The 21311-nt window shown below is 39.1% G+C and overlaps 1 pseudogene; it reads left to right on the top strand.

Moving 5' to 3' along the window:
* LOC135559948 (serine/threonine-protein kinase/endoribonuclease IRE1-like) overlaps nucleotides 1–4176 on the top strand; it is a 97598-nt pseudogene extending 93422 nt beyond the window's left edge.
* The last annotated feature ends 17135 nt before the right edge of the window (nucleotides 4177–21311 follow it).

The following is a 21311-nucleotide window of genomic DNA, read 5'->3' as shown; positions in this document are numbered from 1 at the left end:
ATGTAGATGAAGGGGAGGAGTCATGTAGATGAAGGGGAGGAGACATGTAGATGACGGGGAGGAGACATGTAGATGAAGGGGAGGAGACATGTAGATGAAGGGGAGGAGACATGTAGATGACGGGGAGGAGACATGTAGATGAAGGGGAGGAGTCATGTAGATGAAGGGGAGGAGACATGTAGATGAGGGGGAGGGGGAGGAGACATGTAGATGAAGGGGAGGAGACATGTAGATGAAGGGGAGGAGACATGTAGATGAAGGGGAGGAGACATGTAGATGAAGGGGAGGAGACATGTAGGAGGAGGGAGGAGACATGTAGATGAAGGGAGGAGACATGTAGATGAAGGGGAGGAGACATGTAGATGACGGGGAGGAGACATGTAGATGAAGGGGAGGAGACATGTAGATGAAGGGGGAGGAGACATGTAGATGAAGAAGGGGAGGAGACATGTAGATGAAGGGGAGGAGTCATGTAGATGAAGGGGAGGAGACATGTAGATGACGGGGAGGAGACATGTAGATGAAGGGGAGGAGGCATGTAGATGAAGGGGGAGGAGACATGTAGATGAAGGGGGAGGAGACATGTAGATGAAGGGGAGGAGACATGGATTGAAGGGGGAGGTGTACCATTCAGAGGGTGAATGGGAAAGACAAAATATTTCAGTGCCTTTGAAAGGGGTACGGTAGTATGTGCCAGCATCCCTGTGGAACGCTTTCAACACCTTGTAGAGACAACATGGGCCAGCATCCCTGTGGAACGCTTTCAACACCTTGTAGAGACAACATGGGCCAGCATCCCTGTGGGACGCTTTCAACACCTTGTAGAGTCAACATGGGCCAGCATCCCTGTGGAACGCTTTCAACACCTTGTAGAGACAACATGGGCCAGCATCCCTGTGGAACGCTTTAGACACCTTGTAGAGTCAACATGGGCCAGCATCTCTGTGGAACGCTTTAGACACCTTGTAGAGACAACATGGGCCAGCATCCCTGTGGGACGCTTTCAACACCTTGTAGAGTCAACATGGGCCAGCATCCCTGTGGAACGCTTTCAACACCTTGTAGAGACAACATGGGCCAGCATCCCTGTGGAACGCTTTCAACACCTTGTAGAGTCAACATGGGCCAGCATCCCTGTGGAACGCTTTCAACACCTTGTAGAGTCAACATGGGCCAGCATCCCTGTGGAACGCTTTCAACACCTTGTAGAGTCAACATGGGCCAGCATCCCTGTGGAACGCTTTCAACACCTTGTAGAGTCAACATGGGCCAGCATCCCTGTGGAACGCTTTCAACACCTTGTAGAGTCAACATGGGCCAGCATCCCTGTGGAACGCTTTCAACACCTTGTAGAATCAACATGGGCCAGCATCCCTGTGGAACGCTTTCAACACCTTGTAGAGTCCATGCCCCAGCGAATTGAGTTTGTACGCAGGGTAAAAGGGCTAGAGGGGGGGGGGGGCGGGGGCAACTCAATATTAGGAAGGTGTTCTTAATGTTTTATATGCTTTGTGTATACACCTGTTCACACAGGAGACATGAGGAATATGCTGCTTTTTTTTCAGGCCAAAAATGTGTTTTAGTAGTGGTAAATGTTGAAATGGTTGGAGGATAGTGTTGAACTTCCTGTTTCTCTTCCTGTCTCTCTCTCTCTCCCTTCCTGTCTCTCTCTCTCTCTTCCTATCTTTCCCTCTCTCTCTCTCTCTCTCTCTCTCTCTCTCTCTCTCTCTCTCTCTTCCTGTCTCTCCCCTCTCTCTCTCTCTCTTCCTGTCTCCCTCTCTCTTCCTGTCTCTCTCTCCCTCTCTCTTCCTGTGTCTCTCCCTCTCTCTCTCTCTTCCTGTCTCCCTCTCTCTTCCTGTCTCTCTCTTCCTGTCTCTCTCTCTTCATCTCTCTCTCTTCCTGTCTCTCTCTCCCTCTCTCTTCCTGTGTCTCTCTCTCTCTTCCTGTCTCTCTCTCCCTCTCTCTTCCTGTGTCTCTCTCTCTCTTCCTGTCTCTCTCTTCCTGTCTCTCCCTCTCTCTTCCTGTCTCTCTCTCCCTCTCTCTTCCTGTCTCTCTCTTTCTCTCTTTATGTCTCTCCCTCTCTCTCTTCCTGTCTCTCTCTCTCTCTTCCTGTCTCTCCCTCTCTCTCTTCATCTCTCTCTCTTCCTGTCTCTCTCTCCCTCTCTCTTCCTGTGTCTCTCTCTCTCTTCCTGTCTCTTTCTTCCTGTCTCTCCCTCTCTCTTCCTGTCTCTCTCTCCCTCTCTCTTCCTGTCTCTCTTCCTGTGTCTCTTCCTGTCTCTCTCTTCCTGTCTCTCTTCCTGTCTCTCTTCCTGTCTCTCCCTCTCTCTTCCTGTCTCTCTCTTCCTGTCTCTCTTCCTGTCTCTCCCTCTCTCTTCCTGTCTCTCTTCCTGTGTCTCTCTCTCTCTTCCTGTCTCTCTCTTCCTGTCTCTCTCTCTTCATCTCTCTCTCTTCCTGTCTCTCTCTCCCTCTCTCTTCCTGTCTCTCTCTTCCTGTCTCTCTTCCTGTCTCTCCCTCTCTCTTCCTGTCTCTCTCTTCCTGTCTCTCTTCCTGTCTCTCCCTCTCTCTTCCTGTCTCTCTCTTCCTGTCTCTCTTCCTGTGTCTCTCTCTCTCTCTTCCTGTCTCTCTCTCTTCATCTCTCTCTCTTCTTGTCTCTCCCTCTCTCTTCCTGTCTCTCTCTTCCTGTCTCTCTTCCTGTGTCTCTCTCTCTCTTCCTGTCTCTCTCTCTTCATCTCTCTCTCTTCCTGTCTCTCTCTCCCTCTCTCTCTTCCTGTCTCTCCCTGTCTCTCTCTCTCTCTTCCTGTCTCTCCCTGTCTCTCTCTCTCTTCCTGTCTCTCCCTCTCTTCATCTCTCTCTGTCTCCCTCTCCCGTTCTCTCTCTCTCTCGTCTGTAGAAGCACCACTACCACGAGTTGCCAGCGGAGGTCCAGGAGACGTTAGGGGAGGTGCCTGAAGGCTTCGTTAGTTACTTCACCTCCCGGTTCCCGCGGTTACTGCTACACACACACACAGCGCTCAGCAACTGTTCACACGAGAGACTTTTCCAACCCTACTACCTACCCCCCACTGTTAAATAACACACACACACAGGAAAGGTCGCTGGTTCAAATCCCCCAGCCGACTAAAGTGAAAATCTGCTAATGTGCCCTTGAGCAAGGCACCTAACCACACTGGCTTCTGTAAGTTGCTGTGGATAAGAGCGTCTGCTAAATGACTCCAATTTCAAAGTGTAAATTCACTTCCTGTAGTAGAGCCGGAATGACTGCCTCATGAATATTCAGAGACGGACTGTTGAATGACTGCCTCATGAATATTCAGAGACAGACTGGTGAATGACTGCCTCATGAATATTCAGAGACGGACTGGTGAATGACTGCCTCATGAATATTCAGAGGCAGACTGTTGAATGACTGCCTCATGAATATTCGGAGACGGACTGGTGAATGACTGCCTCATGAATATTCAGAGACGGACTGTTGAATGACTGCCTAATGAATATTCGGAGACGGACTGGTGAATGACTGCCTCATGAATATTCAGAGACGGACTGTTGAATGACTGCCTCATGAATATTCAGAGACGGACTGTTGAATGACTGCCTCATGAATATTCAGAGACGGACTGGTGAATGACTGCTCTGATAGGTTAGTTTAATACACTGCTCTGATAGGTTAGTTTAATACACTGCTCTGATAGGTTAGTTTAATACACTGCTCTGATAGGATAGTCTGATAGGATAGTTTAATACACTGCTCTGATAGGTTAGTTTAATACACTGCTCTGATAGGTTAGTTTAATACACTGCTCTGATAGGTTAGTTTAATACACTGCTCTGATAGGATAGTCTGATAGGGTAGTTTAATACACTGCTCTGATAGGATAGTCTGATAGGTTAGTTTAATACACTGCTCTGATAGGTTAGTTTAATACACTGCTCTGATAGGTTAGTTTAATACACTGCTCTGATAGGATAGTCTGATAGGTTAGTTTAATACACTGCTCTGATAGGTTAGTTTAATACACTGCTCTGATAGGATAGTCTGATAGGTTAGTTTAATACACTGCTCTGATAGGATAGTCTGATAGGATAGTTTAATACACTGCTCTGATAGGATAGTCTGATAGGGTAGTTTAATACACTGCTCTGATAGGATAGTCTGATAGGATAGTTTAATACACTGCTCTGATAGGATAATACAGTCTGATAGGATAGTTTAATACACTGCTCTGATGCTCTGATAGGTTAGTTTAATACACTGCTCTGCTCTGATACTGCTCTGATAGGTTAGTTTAATACACTGCTCTGTTTAATACACTGCTCTGATAGGATAGTTTAATACACTGCTCTGATAGGTTAGTTTAATACACTGCTCTGATAGGATAGTTTAATACACTGCTCTGATAGGTTAGTTTAATACACTGCTCTGATAGGATAGTTTAATACACTCTGATAGGTTAGTTTAATACACTGCTCTGATAGGATAGTCTGATACTGCTCTGATAGGTTAGTTTAATACACTGCTCTGATAGGATAGTCTGATAGGGTAGTTTAATACACTGCTCTGATAGGTTAGTTTAATAACACTGCTCTGATAGGATAGTCTGATAGGATAGTTTAATACACTGCTCTGATAGGATAGTCTGATAGGGTAGTTTTATACACTGCTCTGATAGGGTAGTTTAATACACTGCTCTGATAGGATAGTTTAATACACTGCTCTGATAGGATAGTTTAATACACTGCTCTGATAGGTTAGTTTAATACACTGCTCTGATAGGATAGTTTAATACACTGCTCTGATAGGATAGTTTAATACACTGCTCTGATAGGATAGTCTGATAGGATAGTTTAATACACTGCTCTGATAGGATAGTTTAATACACTGCTCTGATAGGTTAGTTTAATACACTGCTCTGATAGGAGTTTAATACACTGCTCTGATAGGATAGTTTAATACACTGCTCTGATAGGTTAGTTTAATACACTGCTCTGATAGGATACACTGCTCTGATAGTCTGATAGTAGTTTAATACACTGCTCTGATAGGTTAGTTTAATACACTGCTCTGATAGGTTAGTTTAATACACTGCTCTGATAGGTTAGTTTAATGCACTGCTCTGATAGGTTAGTTTAATACACTGCTCTGATAGGATAGTCTGATAGGATAGTTTAATACACTGCTCTGATAGGTTAGTTTAATACACTGCTCTGATAGGATAGTCTGATAGGTTAGTTTAATACACTGCTCTGATAGGATAGTCTGATAGGATAGTTTAATACACTGCTCTGATAGGATAGTCTGATAGGATAGTTTAATACACTGCTCTGATAGGTTAGTTTAATACACTGTCTGATAGTCTAGGTTAGTTTAATACACTGCTCTGATAGGATAGTCTGATAGGATAGTTTTAATACACTGCTCTGATAGGGTAGTTTAATACACTGCTCTGATAGGGATAGTTTAATACACTGCTCTGATAGGATAGTTTAAGTTTACACTGCTCTGATAGGGTTAGTTTAATACACTGCTCTGAGTCTGAGGATAGTTTATACACTGCTCTGATAGGATAGTTTAATACACTGCTCTGATAGGACAGATAGGTTAGTTTAATAACCTGCTCTGATAGGATAGTTTAATACACTGCTCTGATAGGATAGTTTAATACACTGCTCTGATAGGATAGTTTAATACACTGCTCTGATAGGATAGTCTGATAGGGTAGTTTAATGCACTGCTCTGATAGGTTAGTTTAATACACTGCTCTGATAGGTTAGTTTAATACACTGCTCTGATAGGTTAGTTTAATACACTGCTCTGATAGGTTAGTTTAATACACTGCTCTGATAGGTTAGTTTAACACACTGCTCTGATAGGTTAGTTTAATACACTGCTCTGATAGGATAGTCTTAAGTTTAATACACTGCTCTGATAGGTTAGTTTAATACACTGCTCTGATAGGATAGTCTGATAGGTAGTTTAATACACTGCTCTGATAGGTTAGTTTAATACACTGCTCTGATAGGATAGTCTGATAGGATAGTTTAATACACTGCTCTGATAGGATAGTCTGATAGGTTAGGTTAGCTCTGATAGGATAGTTTAATACACTGCTCTGATAGGTTAGTTTAATAACCTGCTCTGGGTTAGTTTAATAACCTGCTCTGATAGGTTAGTTTAATACACTGCTCTGATAGGGTAGTTTAATACACTGCTCTGATAGGATAGTCTGATAGGATAGTTTAATACACTGCTCTGATAGGATAGTCTGATAGGTTAGTTTAATATACTGCTCTGATAGGATAGTTTAATACACTGCTCTGATAGGTTAGTTTAATAACCTGCTCTGATAGGGTAGTTTAATACACTGCTCTGATAGGATAGTTTAATACACTGCTCTGATAGGATAGTTTAATACACTGCTCTGATAGGATAGTCTGATACACTGCTCTGATAGGTAGTTTTATACACTGCTCTGATAGGGTAGTTTAATACACTGCTCTGATAGGATAGTCTGATAGGGTAGTTTAATACACTGCTCTGATAGGGTAGTCTGATAGGGTAGTTTAATACACTGCTCTGATAGGGTAGTCTGATAGGATAGTCTGATACACTGCTCTGATAGGGTAGTTTTATACACTGCTCTGATAGGGTAGTTTAATACACTGCTCTGATAGGATAGTCTGATAGGGTAGTTTAATACACTGCTCTGATAGGATAGTCTAATAGGGTAGTTTAATACACTGCTCTGATAGGGTAGTTTTATACACTGCTCTGATAGGGTAGTTTTATACACTTATCTGAAGACTGTTGATGCCATTGGAGACTAACTGACTGTGGAATGTTTTGGTTCCTGATATATGGAGGGGTCAAGTCTGAAGCCCTATTCTCTATGTAGTGCACTAAGGGGAACGAGGGTCAACTCTGAAGCCCTATTCTCTATGTAGTGCACTAAGGGGATACTGCTCTGTAGTGGTCGAATCTGAAGCCCTATTCTCTATGTAGTGCACTAAGGGGAACTGAGGGGTCAAATCTGAAGCCCTATTCTCTATGTAGTGCACTAAGGGGATAGTAGGGGTCAAGTCTGAAGCCCTATTCTCTATGTAGTGCACTAAGGGGATAGTAGGGGTCGAATCTGAAGCCCTATTCTCTATGTAGTGCACTAAAGGGTGATAAAGTAGGGGTCAAATCTGAAGCCCTATTCTCTATGTAGTGCACTAAGGGGATAGTAGGGGTCAAATCTGAAGCCCTATTCTCTATGTAGTGCACTAAGGGGATAAGGGTCAAATCTGAAGCCCTATTCTCTATGTAGTGCACTAAGGGGATAGTAGGGGTCAAATCTGAAGCCCTATTCTCTATGTAGTGCACTAAGGGGATAGTAGTGGTCAAATCTGAAGCCCTATTCTCTATGTAGTGCACTAAGGGGATAGTAGGGGTCGAATCTGAAGCCCTATTCTCTATGTAGTGCACTAAGGGGATAGTAGTGGTCAAATCTGAAGCCCTATTCTCTATGTACTGCACTAATCTGGGATAAGCACTGGTCGAATCTGAAGCCCTATTCTCTATGTAGTGCACTAAGGGGATAGTAGTGGTCAAATCTGAAGCCCTATTCTCTATGTAGTGCACTAAGGGGATAGTAGGGGTCAAATCTGAAGCCCTATTCTCTATGTAGTGCACTAGTAGTGGTCAAATCTGAAGCCCTATTCTCTATGTACTGCACTAAGGGTCGAATCTGAAGCCCTATTCTCTATGTAGTGCACTAAGGGGATAGTAGTGGTCAAATCTGAAGCCCTATTCTCTATGTAGTGCACTAAGGGGATAGTAGGGGTCAAATCTGAAGCCCTATTCTCTATGTAGTGCACTAAGGGGATAGTAGTGGTCAAATCTGAAGCCCTATTCTCTATGTAGTGCACTAAGGGTCAAATCTGAAGCCCTATTCTCTATGTAGTGCACTAAGGGTCAAATCTGAAGCCCTATTCTCTATGTAGTGCACTAAGGGGATAGTAGGTGTCTAATCTGAAGCCCTATTCCCTATGTAGTGCACTAAGGGTCAAATCTGAAGCCCTATTCTCTATGTAGTGCACTAAGGGGATAGTAGGGGTCAAATCTGAAGCCCTATTCTCTATGTAGTGCACTAAGGGGATAGTAGTGGTCAAATCTGAAGCCCTATTCCCTATGTAGTGCACTAAGGGGATAGTAGGGCTCTGCACTATGAAGGGAATAGGGGGGGAAACACCGGTAGGATATTTTGATGACGAAGCCTTTTTGTTACTGATACGGTTGTGGTTTTATACAGTACCAATGTGAAAGCACATTGACGATCTATATTCCTTTAATTATGAATGAGATGATGCTTTATGGATTAATCCCAGACTGCTCTCTGTTTTCTACACAGATGCAGACCTTTGAGGGAAAACTTTTATACTTTTGGGTTTTTGGAATAATAAAAATGAAAATAAATAAATAAACATGTTTTTTAACGTCTTGTGGTGAACTAAACTGACCGGTATTGTGTTCTTAATCAACATGAATGTAGTGAACTAAACCGACCGGTATTGTGTTCTTAATCAACATGAATGTAGTGAACTAAACCGACCGGTATTGTGTTCTTTATCAACATGAATGTAGTGAACTACCGGTATTGTGTTCTTAATCAACATGACTGTAGTGTTCTTAAACTAAACCGACCGGTATTGTGTTCTTAATCAACATGAATGTAGTGAACTAAACCGACCGGTATTGTGTTCTTTATCAACATGAATGTAGTGAACTAAACCGACCGGTATTGTGTTCTTTATCAACATGAATGTAGTGAACTAAACCGACCGGTATTGTGTTTGATACAATAACTATCTGAATCTGATGAGACCAGACCTGATACAATAACTATCTGAATCTGATGAGAGAGACCAGACCTGATACAATAACTATCTGAATCTGATGAGACCAGACCTGATACAATAACTATCTGAATCTGATGAGACCAGACATGATACAATAACTATCTGAATCTGATGAGAGAGACCAGACATGATACAATAACTATCTGAATCTGATGAGAGAGACCAGACATGATACAATAACTATCTGAATCTGATGAGACCAGACCTGATACAATAACTATCTGAATCTGATGAGAGAGACCAGACATGATACAATAACTATCTGAATCTGATGAGACCAGACCTGATACAATAACTATCTGAATCTGATGAGACCAGACATGATACAATAACTATCTGAATCTGATGAGAGACCATACAATAACTATCTGAATCTGATGATACAATAACTATCTGAATCTGATGAGACCAGACATGATACAATAACTATCTGAATCTGATGAGACCAGACATGATACAATAACTATCTGAATCTGATGAGACCAGACCTGATACAATAACTATCTGAATCTGATGAGACCAGACCTGATACAATAACTATCTGAATCTGATGAGACCAGACATGATACAATAACTATCTGAATCTGATGAGACCAGACATGATACAATAACTATCTGAATCTGATGAGAGAGACCAGACATGATACAATAACTATCTGAATCTGATGAGAGAGACCAGACCTGATACAATAACTATCTGAATCTGATGAGACCAGACCTGATACAATAACTATCTGAATCTGATGAGACCAGACCTGATACAATAACTATCTGAATCTGATGAGACCAGACCTGATACAATAACTATCTGAGATGAGACCAGACATGATACAATAACTATCTGAATCTGATGAGACCAGACATGATACAATAACTATCTGAATCTGATGAGAGAGACCAGACCTGATACAATAACTATCTGAATCTGATGAGACCAGACATGATACAATAACTATCTGAATCTGATGAGACCAGACATGATACAATAACTATCTGAATCTGATGAGACCAGACCTGATACAATAACTATCTGAATCTGATGATAAGACCAGACCAGATGATACAATAACTATCTGAATCTGATGAGACCAGACCTGATACAATAACTATCTGAATCTGATGAGACCAGATCTGAATCTGATGAGACCAGACATGATACAATAACTATCTGAATCTGATGAGAGAGACCAGACATGATACAATAACTATCTGAATCTGATGAGACCAGACCTGATACAATAACTATCTGAATCTGATGAGACCAGACCTGATACAATAACTATCTGAATCTGATGAGACCAGACCATGATACAATAACTATCTGATAGACCAGATAACTATCTGAATCTGATGAGACCAGACATGATACAATAACTATCTGAATCTGATGAGACCAGACCTGATACAATAACTATCTGAATCTGATGAGACCAGACATGATACAATAACTATCTGAATCTGATGAGACCAGACATGATACAATAACTATCTGAATCTGATGAGACCAGACCTGATACAATAACTATCTGAATCTGATGAGACCAGACATGATACAATAACTATCTGAATCTGATGAGACCAGACATGATACAATAACTATCTGAATCTGATGAGACCAGACATGATACAATAACTATCTGAATCTGATGAGACCAGACCTGATACAATAACTATCTGAATCTGATGAGACCAGACCTGATACAATAACTATCTGAATCTGATGAGACCAGACCTGATACAATAACTATCTGAATCTGATGAGAGACCAGACATGAGACAATAAACTGAATCTGATGAATAACTAACTATCTGAATCTGATGAGACCAGACCATGATGATACAATAACTATCTGAATCTCTGATGAGAGACCAGACATGATACAATAACTATCTGAATCTGATGAGACCAGACATGATACAATAACTATCTGAATCTGATGAGACATGATACAATAACTATCTGAATCTGATGAGACCAGACATGATACAATAACTATCTGAACTGATGAGACCAGACATGATACAATAACTATCTGAATCTGATGAGAGAGACCAGATACAATAACTGATACAATAATCTGAATCTGAATCTGATGAGAGAGACCAGACCTGATACAATAACTATCTGAATCTGATGAGAGAGACCAGACATGATACAATAACTATCTGAATCTGATGAGACCAGACCTGATACAATAACTATCTGAATCTGATGAGAGAGACCAGACATGATACAATAACTATCTGAATCTGATGAGACCAGATGACTATCTGAATCTGATGAGACCAGACCTGATACAATAACTATCTGAATCTGATGAGACCAGATGATACAATAACTATCTGAATCTGATGAGACCAGACATGATACAATAACTATCTGAATCTGATGAGACCAGACATGATACAATAACTATCTGAATCTGATGAGACCAGATACAATAACTATCTGAATCTGATGAGACCAGACATGATACAATAACTATCTGAATCTGATGAGACCAGACCTGATACAATAACTATCTGAATCTGATGAGACCAGACCTGATACAATAACTATCTGAATCTGATGAGAGAGACCAGACATGATACAATAACTATCTGAATCTGATGAGAGAGACATGATACAATAACTATCTGAATCTGATGAGACCAGACATGATACAATAACTATCTGAATCTGATGAGACCAGACCTGATACAATAACTATCTGAATCTGATGAGACCAGACCAATAACTATCTGAATCAATAACTATAACTATCTGAATCTGATGAGACCAGACCATGATACAATAACTATCTGAATCTGATGAGACCCAGATACAATAACTATCTGAATCTGATACCAGATAACTATCTGAATCTGATGAGACCAGACCTGATACAATAACTATCTGAATCTGATGAGACCAGACATGATACAATAACTATCTGAATCTGATGAGAGAGACCAGACCTGATACAATAACTATCTGAATCTGATGAGACCAGACATGATACAATAACTATCTGAATCTGATGAGACCAGACATGATACAATAACTATCTGAATCTGATGAGACCAGACCTGATACAATAACTATCTGAATCTGATGAGACCAGACATGATACAATAACTATCTGAATCTGATGAGACCAGAGACCATACAATAACTATCTGATACAATAACTATCTGAATCTGATGAGACCAGACCTGATACAATAACTATCTGAATCTGATGAGACCAGACCTGATACAATAACTATCTGAATCTGATGAGACCAGACATGATACAATAACTATCTGAATCTGATGAGACCAGACATGATACAATAACTATCTGAATCTGATGAGACCAGACATGATACAATAACTATCTGAATCTGATGAGACCAGACATGATACAATAACTATCTGAATCTGATGAGACCAGATAACTATCTGAATCTGATGAGAGAGACCAGACATGATACAATAACTATCTGAATCTGATGAGACCAGACCAGACCTGATACAATAACTATCTGAATCTGATGAGAGAGACCAGACAATAACTATCTGAATCTGATGACAACCAGACTGATCAATAACTATCTGAATCTGATGAGACCAGACCTGATACAATAACTATCTGAATCTGATGAGACCAGACCATGATACAATAACTATCTGAATCTGATGAGACCAGACATGATACAATAACTATCTGAATCTGATCTGATACAATAACTATCTGAATCTGATGAGACCAGACCTGATACAATAACTATCTGAATCTGATGAGACCAGACCTGATACAATAACTATCTGAATCTGATGAGACCAGACATGATACAATAACTATCTGAATCTGATGAGACCAGACCTGATACAATAACTATCTGAATCTGATGAGACCAGACATGATACAATAACTATCTGAATCTGATGAGACCAGACATGATACAATAACTATCTGAATCTGATGAGAGACCAGACATGATACAATAACTATCTGAATCTGATGAGACCAGACCTGATACAATAACTATCTGAATCTGATGAGACCAGACCTGATACAATAACTATCTGAATCTGATGAGACCAGACATGATACAATAACTATCTGAATCTGATGAGACCAGACCACTATCTGAATCTGATGAGACCAGACATGATACAATAACTATCTGAATCTGATGAGACCAGACATGATACAATAACTATCTGAATCTGATGAGACCAGACATGATACAATAACTATCTGAATCTGATGAGACCAGACATGATACAATAACTATCTGAATCTGATGAGACCAGACTGATACAATAACTATCTGAATCTGATGAGACCAGAGATGATACAATAACTATCTGAATCTGATGAGACCAGACCTGATACAATAACTATCTGAATCTGATGAGACCAGACATGATACAATAACTATCTGAATCTGATGAGACCAGACATGATACAATAACTATCTGAATCTGATGAGACCAGACATGATACAATAACTACTGAAATAACTATCTAAATCTGATGAGACCAGACCTGATACAATAACTATCTGAATCTGATGAGACCAGACATGATACAATAACTATCTGAATCTGATGAGACCAGACAATGATACAATAACTATCTGAATCTGATGAGACCAGACATGATACAATAACTATCTGAATCTGAGACCAGACATGATACAATAACTATCTGAATCTGATGAGACCAGACATGATACAATAACTATCTGAATCTGATGAGACCAGACATGATACAATAACTATCTGAATCTGATGAGACCAGACATGATACAATAACTATCTGAATCTGATGAGAGACCAGACATGATACAATAACTATCTGAATCTGATGAGACCAGACCTGATACAATAACTATCTGAATCTGATGAGACCAGACATGATACAATAACTATCTGAATCTGATGAGACCAGACCATGATACAATAACTATCTGAATCTGATCTGATACAATAACTATCTGAATCTGATGAGACCAGACCTGATACAATAACTATCTGAATCTGATGAGACCAGACCTGATACAATAACTATCTGAATCTGATGAGACCAGACCTGATACAATAACTATCTGAATCTGATGAGACCAGATGATACAATAACTATCTGAATCTGATGAGACCAGACATGATACAATAACTATCTGAATCTGAATCTGATGAGACCAGACATGATACAATAACTATCTGAATCTGATGAGACCAGACCTGATGATAACAGATAACTATCTGAATCTGATGAGACCAGACATGATACAATAACTATCTGAATCTGATGAGACCAGACATGATACAATAACTATCTGAATCTGATGAGACCAGACCTGATACAATAACTATCTGAATCTGATGAGACCAGACATGATACAATAACTATCTGAATCTGATGAGACCAGACATGATACAATAACTATCTGAATCTGATGAGACCAGACCAGACCTGATACAATAACTATCTGAATCTGATGAGACCAGACATGATACAATAACTATCTGAATCTGATGAGACCAGACATGATACAATAACTATCTGAATCTGATGAGACCAGACATGATACAATAACTATCTGAATCTGATGAGACCAGACATGATACAATAACTATCTGAATCTGATGAGACCAGACCATGAGATGAGACCAGACATGATACAATAACTATCTGAATCTGATGAGACCAGACCATGATACAATAACTATCTGAATCTGATGAGACCAGACATGATACAATAACTATCTGAATCTGATGAGAGAGACCAGACCTGATACAATAACTATCTGAATCTGATGAGACCAGACATGATACAATAACTATCTGAATCTGATGAGACCAGACCTGATACAATAACTATCTGAATCTGATGAGACCAGACATGATACAATAACTATCTGAATCTGATGAGACCAGACATGATACAATAACTATCTGAATCTGATGAGACCAGACTGATACAATAACTATCTGAATCTGATCTGATACAATAATCTGATGAGACCAGACATGATACAATAACTATCTGAATCTGATGAGACCAGACATGATACAATAACTATCTGAATCTGATGAGACCAGACAATAACTATCTGAATCTGACATGATACAATAACTATCTGAATCTGATGAGAGAGACCAGACATGATACAATAACTATCTGAATCTGAATCTGATGAGACCAGACATGATACAATAACTATCTGAATCTGATGAGACCAGACATGATACAATAACTATCTGAATCTGATGAGACCAGACCTGATACAATAACTATCTGAATCTGATGAGACCAGACCTGATACAATAACTATCTGAATCTGATGAGACCAGACCTGATACAATAACTATCTGAATCTGATGAGACCAGACCTGATACAATAACTATCTGAATCTGATGAGACCAGACTGAATCTGATGAGACCAGACCATGATACAATAACTATCTGAATCTGATGAGACCAGACCTGATACAATAACTATCTGAATCTGATGAGACCAGACCTGATACAATAAACTGAATCTGAATCTGATGAGACCAGACATGATACAATAACTATCTGAATCTGAGACCAGACATGATACAATAACTATCTGAATCTGATGAGACCAGACTGATACATCTGAATCTGATGAGACCAGACATGATACAATAACTATCTGAATCTGATGAGACCAGACATGATACAATAACTATCTGAATCTGATGAGAGACCAGACCTGATACAATAACTATCTGAATCTGATGAGACCAGACTGAATCTGATGATACAATAACTATCTGAATCTGATGAGACCAGACATGATACAATAACTATCTGAATCTGAGACCAGACATGATACAATAACTATCTGAATCTGAGAGACCAGACATGATACAATAACTATCTGAATCTGATGAGACCAGACCTGATACAATAACTATCTGAATCTGATGAGAGAGACCAGACATGATACAATAACTATCTGAATCTGATGAGACCAGACATGATACAATAACTATCTGAATCTGATGAGACCAGACCTGATACAATAACTATCTGAATCTGATGAGACCAGACATGATACAATAACTATCTGAATCTGATGAGACCAGACATGATACAATAACTATCTGAATCTGATGAGACCAGACATGATACAATAACTATCTGAATCTGATGAGACCAGACATGATACAATAACTATCTGAATCTGATGAGAGAGACCAGACCATGATACAATAACTATCTGAATCTGATGAGACCAGACATGATACAATAACTATCTGAATCTGATGAGATGATACAATAACTATCTGAATCTGACAATAACTATCTGAATCTGATCTGATACAATAACTATCTGAATCTGATGAGACCAGACCTGATACAATAACTATCTGAATCTGATGAGACCAGACCTGATACAATAACTATCTGAATCTGATGAGACCAGACATGATACAATAACTATCTGAATCTGATGAGACCAGACATGATACAATAACTATCTGAATCTGATGAGACCAGACCTGATACAATAACTATCTGAATCTGACAACCAGACTGATACAATCTATCTGAATCTGATGAGACCAGACTATCTGATACAATAACTATCTGAATCTGATGAGAGAGACCAGACATGATACAATAACTATCTGAATCTGATGAGACCAGACATGATACAATAACTATCTGAATCTGATGAGACCAGATGATACAATAACTATCTGAATCTGATGAGACCAGACCTGATACAATAACTATCTGAATCTGATGAGACCAGACCTGATACAATAACTATCTGAATCTGATGAGACCAGACATGATACAATAACTATCTGAATCTGATGAGACCAGACCTGATACAATAACTATCTGAATCTGAGACCAGATCTGAATCTGATGAGACCAGACATGATACAATAACTATCTGAATCTGATGAGACCAGACATGATACAATAACTATCTGATGAGACCAATAATAACTATCTGAATCTGATGAGACCAGACCTGATACAATAACTATCTGAATCTGATGAGACCAGACATGATACAATAACTATCTGAATCTGATGAGACCAGACATGATACAATAACTATCTGAATCTGATGAGACCAGACCTGATACAATAACTATCTGAATCTGATGAGACCAGACATGATACAATAACTATCTGAATCTGATGAGACCAGACCTGATACAATAACTATCTGAATCTGATGAGACCAGACATGATACAATAACTATCTGAATCTGATGAGAGAGACCAGACATGATACAATAACTATCTGAATCTGATGAGACCAGACCTGATACAATAACTATCTGAATCTGATGAGACCAGACCTGATACAATAACTATCTGAATCTGAATCTGATGAATCTGATGAGACCAGACCTGATACAATAACTATCTGAATCTGATGAGAGACCAGACATGATACAATAACTATCTGAATCTGATGAGAGAGACCAGACCTGATACAATAACTATCTGAATCTGATGAGAGAGACCAGACATGATACAATAACTATCTGAATCTGATGAGACCAGACCTGATACAATAACTATCTGAATCTGATGAGACCAGACATGATACAATAACTATCTGAATCTGATGAGACCAGACATGATACAATAACTATCTGAATCTGATGAGAGAGACCAGACATGATACAATAACTATCTGAATCTGATGAGACCAGACATGATACAATAACTATCTGAATCTGATGAGACCAGACATGATACAATAACTATCTGAATCTGATGAGAGAGACCAGACCTGATACAATAACTATCTGAATCTGATGAGACCAGACATGATACAATAACTATCTGAATCTGATGAGACCAGACATGATACAATAACTATCTGAATGATACAATAACTATCTGAATCTGATGAGACCAGACATGATACAATAACTATCTGAATCTGATGAGACCAGACATGATACAATAACTATCTGAATCTGATGAGACCAGACCTGATACAATAACTATCTGAATCTGATGAGAGAGACCAGACCTGATACAATAACTATCTGAATCTGATGAGACCAGACATGATACAATAACTATCTGAATCTGATGAGAGAGACCAGACATGATACAATAACTATCTGAATCTGATGAGACCAGACATGATACAATAACTATCTGAATCTGATGAGACCAGACCTGATACAATAACTATCTGAATCTGATCTGATACAATAAATCTGAATCTGATGAGACCAGACATGATACAATAACTATCTGATACAATAACTATCTGAATCTGATGAGACCAGACATGATACAATAACTATCTGAATCTGAATCTGAGACCAGATGATACAATAACTATCTGAATCAGACCAGACCTGATACAATAACTATCTGAATCTGATGAGACCAGACCTGATACAATAACTATCTGAATCTGATGAGACCAGACATGATACAATAACTATCTGAATCTGATGAGAGAGACCAGACATGATACAATAACTATCTGAATCTGATGAGACCAGACATGATACAATAACTATCTGAATCTGATGAGACCAGACATGATACAATAACTATCTGAATCTGATGAGACCAGACATGATACAATAACTATCTGAATCTGATGAGACCAGACCTGATACAATAACTATCTGAATCTGATGAGACCAGACCTGATACAATAACTATCTGAATCTGATGAGACCAGACCTGATACAATAACTATCTGAATCTGATGATGAGACCAGAGATACAATAACTATCTGAATCTGATGAGACCAGACTGATACAATAACTATCTGAATCTGATGAGACCAGACCTGATACAATAACTATCTGAATCTGATGAGAGAGACCAGACCTGATACAATAACTATCTGAATCTGATGAGACCAGACATGATACAATAACTATCTGAATCTGATGAGACCAGACCTGATACAATAACTATCTGAATCTGATGAGACCAGACATGATACAATAACTATCTGAATCTGATGAGAGAGACCAGACCATGATACAATAACTATCTGAATCTGATGAGACCAGACATGATACAATAACTATCTGAATCTGATGAGAGAGACCAGACATGATACAATAACTATCTGAATCTGATGAGACCAGACATGATACAATAACTATCTGAATCTGATGAGAGAGACCAGACATGATACAATAACTATCTGAATCTGATGAGACCAGACCTGATACAATAACTATCTGAATCTGATGAGACCAGACCTGATACAATAACTATCTGAATCTGATGAGACCAGACATGATACAATAACTATCTGAATCTGATGAGACCAGACATGATACAATAACTATCTGAATCTGATGAGACCAGACATGATACAATAACTATCTGAATCTGATGAGACCAGACCTGATACAATAACTATCTGAATCTGATATGATACAATAACTATCTGAATCTGATGAGACCAGACATGATACAATAACTATCTGAATCTGATGAGACCAGACATGATACAATAACTATCTGAATCTGATGAGACCAGACATGATACAATAACTATCTGAATCTGATGAGACCAGACATGATACAATAACTATCTGAATCTGATGAGACCAGACATGATACAATAACTATCTGAATCTGATGAGACCAGACCTGATACAATAACTATCTGAATCTGATGAGAGAGACCAGACATGATACAATAACTATCTGAATCTGATGAGACCAGACCTGATACAATAACTATCTGAATCTGATGAGACCAGACATGATACAATAACTATCTGAATCTGATGAGACCAGACATGATACAATAACTATCTGAATCTGATGAGACCAGACCTGATACAATAACTATCTGAATCTGATGAGACCAGACCTGATACAATAACTATCTGAATCTGATGAGACCAGACATGATACAATAACTATCTGAATCTGATGAGACCAGATGATACAATAACTATCTGAATCTGATGAGACCAGACATGATACAATAACTATCTGAATCTGATGAGACCAGACATGATACAATAACTATCTGAATCTGATGATGAGACATGATACAATAACTATCTGAATCTGATGAGACCAGACATGAACAATAACTATCTGAATCTGATGAGACCAGACATGATACAATAACTATCTGAATCTGATGAGACCAGACCTGATACAATAACTATCTGAATCTGATGAGACCAGACATGATACAATAACTATCTGAATCTGATGAGACCAGACCTGATACAATAACTATCTGAATCTGATGAGACCAGACATGATACAATAACTATCTGAATCTGATGAGACCAGACATGATACAAGAATCTGATGAGACCAGACATGATACAATAACTATCTGAACTGATGAGACCAGAATACTAACTATCTGAATCTGATGAGACCAGACATGATACAATAACTATCTGAATCTGATGATACAAGACCAGATCTGATGAGACAATAACTATCTGAATCTGAGACCAGATGAGACCAGACATGATACAATAACTATCTGAATCTGATGAGACCAGACCAGATACAATAACTACTGATGAGATACAATAACTATCTGAATCTGATGAGACCAGACATGATACAATAACTATCTGAATCTGATGAGACCAGACCTGATACAATAACTATCTGAATCTGATGAGACTATGATACAATAACTATCTGAATCTGATGAGACCAGACATGATACAATAACTATCTGAATCTGATGAGACCAGACATGATACAATAAGATCTGAATCTGAGAGACCAGATGATACAATAACTATCTGAATCTGATGAGACCAGACATGATACAATAACTATCTGAATCTGATGAGACCAGACATGATACAATAACTATCTGAATCTGATGAGACCAGACCTGATACAATAACTATCTGAATCTGATGAGACCAGACCTGATACAATAACTATCTGAATCTGATGAGACCAGACCTGATACAATAACTATCTGAATCTGATGAGACCAGACATGATACAATAACTATCTGAATCTGATGAGACCAGATACAATAACTATCTGAATCTGACCACACCTGATACAATAACTATCTGAATCTGATGAGACCTGATGAATCTGATGAGACCAGACCTGATACAATAACTATCTGAATCTGATGAGAGACCAGACATGATACAATAACTATCTGAATCTGATGAGACCAGACCTGATACAATAACTATCTGAATCTGATGAGAGACCAGACTATCTGATACAATAACTATCTGAATCTGATCTGATACAATAACTATCTGAATCTGATGAGACCAGACATGATACAATAACTATCTGAATCTGATGAGACCAGACCTGATACAATAACTATCTGAATCTGATGATGAGACCAGATCTGATGAGACCAGATGATACAATAACTATCTGAATCTGATGAGACCAGACATGATACAATAACTATCTGA

Source organism: Oncorhynchus nerka, linkage group LG15 (genome assembly GCF_034236695.1).
Source record: "Oncorhynchus nerka isolate Pitt River linkage group LG15, Oner_Uvic_2.0, whole genome shotgun sequence".
Lineage (NCBI taxonomy): Eukaryota > Metazoa > Chordata > Actinopteri > Salmoniformes > Salmonidae > Oncorhynchus > Oncorhynchus nerka.
This window is presented reverse-complemented; position numbering and strand designations above follow the sequence as displayed.